The sequence below is a fragment of the Nicotiana attenuata genome, unplaced genomic scaffold (genome assembly GCF_001879085.1).
Source record: "Nicotiana attenuata strain UT unplaced genomic scaffold, NIATTr2, whole genome shotgun sequence".
Lineage (NCBI taxonomy): Eukaryota > Viridiplantae > Streptophyta > Magnoliopsida > Solanales > Solanaceae > Nicotiana > Nicotiana attenuata.
In genome coordinates, this window is record NW_017672739.1 from 154,502 (window position 1) to 163,153 (window position 8,652).

The following is an 8,652-nucleotide window of genomic DNA, read 5'->3' on the forward strand; positions in this document are numbered from 1 at the left end:
TCCGAATTACAATAATTGGACTTCAGGCCACTGGCCTAAAGTTTGAAATGTTGATCCGTTCAAACTTCCGGCCAGAAGTTTCAAACTAAGAGCCATTAGTGAGAAGATCAAATTACATTTTAATTTTAGAGTCATTCAGAATTTAATTAATGTGTCTTTTCTACATGATGCAACTCTTTGTTAAAAGATGCATCCAATCTTTAGGACACATGATCTGCATGCAATGATGTATCCTATCATTACAATAGAGTGCATCTCTTCATGTATGTTAGTTATATTCACTCTCTGTAAAATATAAATATACATATTCAGTTACATATAAATATACATATGCAGAAAAAGATCTACTCCTTCTGGTTAGATTAAAGAGTTATTCAGAACTTCTATTTGGTTACAGATTAAAAATTAATTACTCATTGTATCTTGGGAGTAGAACATTTTTTATTTTTTTTGCCTGGATAGCACAGAGATCTACTCCAGGGACAGCATCTTTCCGTAGCGTCCTCGAATCAATTTTCCCTACACAAAGTTTGGGACGTGACACAAACACATGGGCTAGGTAGAAAAAGATAGGGTTAGGCCAACCATAGAACTCCTAAAAACATCAATCTCAAAACAGGATTGGAAATAATATTGAGTTATTCCAGTGTACCCATTGGTACTCATACAACCTTGAATTGAAAGACTGTACCAAAACTCCTAAAAAAATCCCCCGCTTGAGTTAATTAAAGTCTTATATATTTGGATAAGGAGAAGTCAGGAAGCTCATCCTTCTCAAATTCAGTCATTAATTACTTGTTCCTCTAACGATATGATTGCTTCAATTCCATCCCCACTTTTACTATCCATCAAAATAAATGAGTTCGGTACAAGTGGCCTCCCCCATCCAAAGTCCACATTGTACGTCGGGTAATAACAAAACCTGCTTGTTTCTCTATTGCTCCAGTTTTTGCGTTGAGGGTCTTTCGGAAGCAGCTTCTCTACCTTGATAATTAGGGGTAAGATTTATATACACACTATCCTCTCCAGATCCCATTTGTGGAATTCCACTGGGTTGTTGTTGTTGTTGTTGTTGTTATTGTTAGCATCAGGTGACCTATCTTGATGCTTATTTAACTTCACTAGCACTGTCAATAGCTTAGAGCATGTTTGGCCAATCTGCCAAAAATTATTTATTTTGAAAAGTACTTTTGCTCAAAAATAATTTTTTAAAATTACAGTTGTGTTTGGTCAGTTCATTTGAGAAGTACTTTAATAAGCAAATTGTGTTTGGATAATCTTTTCAAAAAGTACTTTTGAGTGTTAAATTATAAAAAAAATACAGTACATATTCAATTTACACGTAGTATATTATTTAAAAGAGAGAAATGAATTAAATATTTATTATAAAAAATTAATGCATTTTTCTTTTTATGTAACTGGAATATAAAATATAAAGTAAAAATATACATTAAAGATTTTAATCAATATAATGTTTATCCAAAGCAACAATATTAAGAATCCAGTATTCCTTATTGTTTACATTGATGATTTAAATATATCAAAATATAGTCATTTAGTATAAATTTAGAATCTACTTCATTAATCCTATATAACAAAAGAGATCTATTTATGGTGGAGAGATTATCAAAGAAGATTGACATCTTCAGACATGGGACAATGGAATCGAACATCCAAAAAGTTAACTCCCTTGTCATTAGACTCAATGAAGGCATTTTTACTTAAGGTGTGTTTGGTATGAAGGAAAATATTTTGTGAAAAGTATTTTTCAATTTTTCTATGTTTGGTTGATGATATTTGGCTTAAAGTATTCATATTTTTGTGTATATTGGCTCGCATATTTGCTCATGTCTCGTAGATTTTGGATGTGTAATATAATGATTTGTGTTAATTTGTGGTATTTCTTTGCGTAGGAATCATCCGGAGTCAATTTGGGACGAAGGTGCGTGAATTGAAGCGAAAATGAGAAGAAAATGGAAAAGTGCACATTGTAGTGCCACAAGCAGTGTGGGAGGCTACCTGTGGCGCACAAAACAGAATGCTATAAAACCAAGTGCCAGGGCTAGCGCTCCACGCTACCCTGGGCGCTAGTGACGTGAAATTGTCCTATTTCACCTAGGACTCGGTTATTTCTTACCCCCAAGACGCCCCCAGCTCATATAAAAGCAAATCTAAACCTATTTTGGCAAGGGAGACACTACTTTGAGAGAGGAACATAAGTACGAAACATTCGGGAGCATGGATTTGATCAATTCTTCCATTCTAGTATTCATAGCTTTTATGTTTGAAAACATTATTTTGATGATTGTTATGAATATGAGTGGCTAAGAACCTTATTATTCTGGGGTGATGGGTATTACATGAATGTTGACGTTTGATGTTTAAATTGACGAGTTTGATTTTATCATATTGGGTTATTTATTTAGTTCTGTTCTTGATTACTTTGTTGTGTAGATAACAATGAAATACTACTTACGAATCTAGAATTGAACTCAAAAGTGGAAATTCTATATTGCACATAGAATTGAGTAGAGCAAGTTCATGAACCCGGGCATCGGAAAACAGATTCGCAATTAGGATAGAAATATACCTAATTGTCTTGCTTGGTTGAAATATAGGAAGTGTAAATGCGTTCTTGTTAGTCTTAATTCCATAGACATATAGGTATTGAGTTAGCTTGAATAGGTGAGTAAGAATTCGACAATTCTGGTGAGTAACATTAACCCTGTCAATCAACAAACCAAATAAATCAATTAATCAGTTTAAGCCAAGAACGCAACAAGATTTTTAGCTAGCCTATGACCGTGGAATATCCTCTCCTACTGATTTTATGCGAAATTGCTACGTGTTTTAGTCGATCTCAACTTATATAACCGTGATAGTTTCTTTGATAATTAATTAATCACCTATACATTTTACGAAAAATCTCTTGAACAGATAAGTTATGTAAGTTTGAATCAATCAAAAGTTAATCATAAGTCTTCGTGGAAACGATACTCTACTCACTACTTTATTACTTAACGACCATGTATACTTGCGTGTGTGCTTGGTCGTAATAAATTTTTGGCGCCGTCGCCAGGGACTTAAAAATTAGCTACTTGTTCGAGTTAAGCTTTTATTAGTTATTTTTTCAAGTTTTAATTTTGAGTTTGCCATATTTGTGTTAACACATGCTCTTCTCTTGAATGTGGAGGAGTAGAAGCGCAAACAACCTCCTTCCTCTTGATCCTAAAATTTAAGGACCACTTCACAGGGTGAGGAGAGAAGTCGAAGCTTGAACTAGAATAAAGAGAGAGTTGGAGTAGTTTGACTACAACCACTAGAGATGGCAAGTAATGAAGAGCGTCCAATGATAGAAGCCGCAAGGCCCAATCTTGCTAATATGACTCAAGCTATTCTGAAGCCTGATATCACGGGTCACTTTGAGCTCAAACAGTACATGGTACAGCTGATTCAGTCCACAGGACAGTATGTGGGTCTATCTCATGAAGACCCGTAGCGGCACATTCAGAACTTCCTGGAAATTACGGATACTTATAATTATCCGAATGTTTTCAAGGACTATGTCAGGCTAACATTGTTCCCCTTTTCACTGCTGGGGGAAGCTAAAGAATTGTTGCAAAAGGAGCCTGCGAACTCGATCCACACTTGGGATGATCTAGCAAGAAAATTCTTAATCAAGTTTTTTCCTACTAAGAGGACAAAGTTGCCGAGGAGCCAGATTCTTAGGTTCCAACAAGGGGATGGCGAGAATCTTCGTCAGGCTTGAGAAAGATACAAGAAGCTACTTAGAGACTGCCCACATCACTGTCAGACTGATGAGGTTTTGGGTCATACTTTCGTTGATGGGTTGGATGAGACATCAAAGATGAATCTTGACTCAACTTTAGGGGGTAGTTGCATGGCAAGGCCGTATAGTGAAATCCAACTCCTGCTAAATAGTTTTACTACTAATGATAATAATTGGCAAGGAGATGGGGAATCACGAAGAGCACTGAAACATAAGGCAGCCGGTGTAATTGAGCTTGATTACTTCTCAGCCATGAGAGCAGATATAGCGAAATTAACAAATCAGATGAATAAAATGACAATGTACCAAATGCAACAGATGCAACATGTGCAATAGATGTCTACTTGCTGCGAATTATATGGTGACGGTCACACGAGTGACATATTCCCCACAAATCCTGAATCCATCTATTATGTGGGACAACAAAGCAGAGGTCCGATAAATCAGCATGTACAACATGGGAACACTTACAACCCAAATTGGAAGAAACATCCTAACTTCTCCTGGGTGGAAATCAGATAACTCAGAATTATTATAGACCCCAAGGAAATTACAGTCAACCTCAGAAGCCAACCCAGCAAGCAGAGGAGAGTACGAATGACCTGTTGAAGAAGTTGTTGCTTGACAATCAACAAATCAGGACCGATCAGAAATCTTGAGAGACAAATGGGGCATTTGGCGTCAAATCAAAATACTAGGCCGGCAGGCGCTCTCCCTAGTGATACAGAGAAGAACCCTCAAATTAATGTAGCCACACTCAAGAAAGGGAGGAAATTAGAAGAAGCACCAAAGAAGAGAAGAGATAAGCCTATACCTGAAGGGGAGTTGATTCCTAAGGCAACACATGAATCAAAGAAAGATGATGCAAGTTCGGAGCCAGTGAGTGCTGCAAGGCCACTACCACCTTTCCCCAAAAGGTTATAGAAGAAGAATGATGATCGCATGTTTAATAAATTTCTCTCTATGTTGAGCCAGGTTCAATTAAATCTTCCATTGGTGGATGTACTTTGTGAAATTTCAAAATATGCTGAGTACATCAAAGATATAGTGGCTCACAAAGAGGAGATTGACTGAACTCTAGACGGTATCACTTATTGAGGAGTGCACTTCGAGGGTCCAAAACAAGCTCCCTCAAAAGCTTAAGGACACTGGCAGCTTCACCATCCCTGTGGTGATTGGTAATATTGATGTGGGCCGTGCTCTTTGTGATTTGGGGGCGAGCATAAATCTCATGCCCTTGTTCAAGCAATTGGATCTGGGAGCTCCAAGACCAACCACTATGATGTTGCAACTAGCTGATAGATCTGTAGCTTACCCTGAAGGAGTGATTGAAGATGTGTTGTTCTAAATTGGGAAATTCATCTTCCCAGCGAAGTTCATTACCCTAGATTATGAGGCCGATGAACAAGTTCCAATCATATTGGGACGACCACTCTTGGCTACAGGTGATGCAATTATTAAAGTGAGGTAAAGAAAAATAATTATGAGGGTGGACAACAAGGAAGTAGTTTTCAATGTCTATAAGGCGGTCCAACTTCCCCGCTATTATGAGGAGCTCTTTATGATATCTGCTGTGGAGGTGGATGAGCCACTTATAGATTCGAATGTATATCTAGACGATTCTCTAGAGAAAGCACTCATGTTGTTTGATAGCTTGGAGATTGATGACGAGTTGAGGAGATGATTGATATTAGGCTATATAGATGATATTTACACCTTAATATTATCATGCTTTATTGTTGTTTCATAGGCGAGTTGATAACAAAATGCTCTAATTGGTGTTCTTTTGCTTTGCAGGGAATAATCTAAGTGAGGAAGCACTACAGAGTGTTTTGGAGTCAATAATGTTAAGAAAACGCCCAATCAAGAAGCACCCGAGCATAAAGAAGCAAAAATGGACTAAGGTGAAATCCACCGCGACCGCGGTGGAACCACGGTTGAACCGCGATAGACAACTACGCGAGGTAGAATGTTCAGCCTTCACCGCTGTCGCGCCGCGGTCTTGCCGCGGCTGCGGTGAACTGTTCAATTGCCAGAAAATTGGGGACCAAAGTGTAATTCGGGGAAAACTTGTTCCAAACCCTTATAAACTTTAGAAGCTCGCCCAAGACATAATTAAGCTTGTTTTAGACTATTTTGGAAACAAGAACAAGTGTGAGAAGATCAACCAAACATTAGAGTTTTTCTATCTCCTTTTAATTCTTGCAATTATACATTATGAACAACTTTGTAGTTTATTCTTATTTTGTTATGAGTAGCTAAACAATTATCTAGGGTTGATGGAACCAATTGTTGGTTGAAGTTTTGACTCAACTTGTTATAATCGAGCCGGATTTATTATATGATTGTTCAACTACGTGTTGTATGGTGATTAATTGAATGGGCCCTTAATTAATCGTGTGTAATTACCTCATATTGCTTGAGAAAGAATATTAGGTTAGACTGCTGTTGAACAACACCACTTTTGGGTAATTGAAGATATTCATTACTTGAACTTAAAAGTGGGTTTAGAGATAACGAAACTTTGGTTGGATAATTTAAAGCTGCACATATTGTCACCTAGAGTAGTTCGAGAGAATGCTCTAGTAAATTATTGTAGTTGATCGAGAGATAATTACGATAACCCATAGGTCTTAATCCTCATAGAGTATTACGGCGAGATTATAGCGAAAGAGTCAAGACCTAAACTAGCAATTGGGGAAATCACTGTCCTAGACCTTTTTACCATTGAATCATCTCTAATCTAGCATATGGTTATTTTCATTATTATTTGAAGTAGTTAAACAAAACCCAAGATTAATTGATAAAAATCTTGCATCTAGAAATTGGTTGAGTTGATACTAGCATTGCCAAAGAGTTGTAATAGATAGGTTAGTTCCCTGAGGATTCGACTCCGGACTTAAAATCGGATTATATTTGCAACGACCGCTTTGTCTTTTAGAGGGCATAGTTGGGCGTGATCAAATTTTGGCGCCGTTGCGAGGGAACTAACGGTGTTATTTATTACAACTTAGAAGTAGTATTAGAATTATTAGTTTAAATCAATTTTCGAAGGTGTTAAACAATCTTTTCGTTGAAATTCTCACGTTTGAACTCTTGTGGAATTCAGGTGTATGCCCAGAAATTCTTCGAGGACTGGAGAACTCTTGAAGGACTCTAAGACCTCGAGAAAATATTCAGGGCATTGAACCGTGCTAACAAGAGGATCCAACAATCACAACAACCACACCAGCTTGAAATTGACATGAGTGATGTAGAGAACGTCAACGGAAACATCGGGGACGAGCCAGTTGCCCCAAACGTCAGAGTAGTGGCACCTCTTGTGCCAGAAGCTGCACTTTATTATTGGGCACAGCCTACAACTGACAACCTGGCTACTGCCATAGCTGTGCCCCCAATTCAAGCGGAGACATTCCAGATCACCAACAACATGCTGCATCTCTTTACAGAATAAGGGATTGTTCTCCGGGTCACATATTGAAGACCCTCAGCAACACTTGAAAAATTTTCTGTCGATTTGTGTGACCGAAAGGCAGCCTAATGTGACCCTGGAAGCTATCAAGCTGTTACTGTTCCCGTTCTCTGTGACTGGGGAAACTCAGACTTGGTTGAATTTGCTCCCTGTAAATTCCATTGTCACCTGGGAGGAATTAGTCAAGCAATTCCTGAATAAGTTCTACCCGCCCAATACGACTGCAAGGTAGATTGATGAAATATTGCAGTACAAGCAGCAGCCGACTAAGACCTTGCAGGAAACTTGGGAAAGATTCAAAGGGATGCTAGTGAAGTGTCCTTACCATGGTATTCCAGACCAGATGCTCGGCCAGAGGTTCTACATGGGGTTAGCTGACAATTTAAAGGCCAATGTGGATGCTTCAGCTGGAGGTGCATTTTTTAGTAAGACATTCACCGAGTGCGAAATCCTTCTTGACAAGATGTCCCAGAATTCGGGGTGGATGACTAAAGGTACAACACTGGCACCCATAGTGCATTCAGTTCCTCTTGACCCAAATAATTCGCATGCAGAGAACATAGCCACACTCATGACTCAGATGAGTATATTGACAAAGAAGATTGATGAGATGGGTACAGCAGTGGAGACCGGCACCAAATCAGCAATACAGACCAAACATGCCACAGCCTGGAGGTATGCAACCCCAAGGCCATATCAGAGACAACAGGGCTATCCACAGCAAAATCAGCAACAGTTGACATATCAGCCACCTCCTCAGCAACAAGATAACAACATGGTGGAGATCAAGGGTATGCTTCAATAACTCATTGGAACAAATGGTAAGATGCAGGAAAAGTTGGCAGTGCATGACTCAGCAATAAAGAACATTGAAACTCAGTTGGGGCAGCTGTCTATGGCTTTGAACAACCGCCCCCAGGGAACATTGCCAGCGGACACAAACATTAACCCCAAGGAGCAAAACCCGAATCAACTGATGGCAGTAAGTCTCCGGAATGGGAGAGATTTAGACAAAGAACAGGAAGTCGCACAAGCCAGCAAGGAGACTACGCCAGCCACTCCAGTTCCATTAGAGGTAGATGAACCAGCAGAACTTACTGAAGTGGTGGTTGAACAGGGTCAGGATGAAAAGGGTAAGGCTAAGGTGAGTGAACAAGCTGCAGAACAGGTGGTACCTCTTGTGCCACAGAACCCCAACAGAGAGAAGCCAGCAACCAGTGCACAAAGGGTGATACCTGCACCCTTCCCTCAGAGACTGGTAAAACAAAAGAAGGAAGATCAATACAGGAAATTTATGGACATGCTGCGTCAAATTCTGTTGAATATTCCTTTGATGGATGCTTTGAGGGAGATGTCAGGCTATACAAAGATGATGAAAGATCTAATGTCA

At 39.0% G+C, this 8,652-nt stretch overlaps 1 long non-coding RNA gene across 1 annotated transcript; it reads left to right on the forward strand.

The window, feature by feature from the left end:
• Nucleotides 1-730: 730 nt before the first annotated feature.
• LOC109214335 lies at nt 731-2,407 on the forward strand. Its single transcript, XR_002066161.1, has 2 exons — nt 731-998; nt 1,914-2,407. It is a non-coding gene; the product is annotated as an uncharacterized LOC109214335 (long non-coding RNA).
• Nucleotides 2,408-8,652: the final 6,245 nt, after the last annotated feature.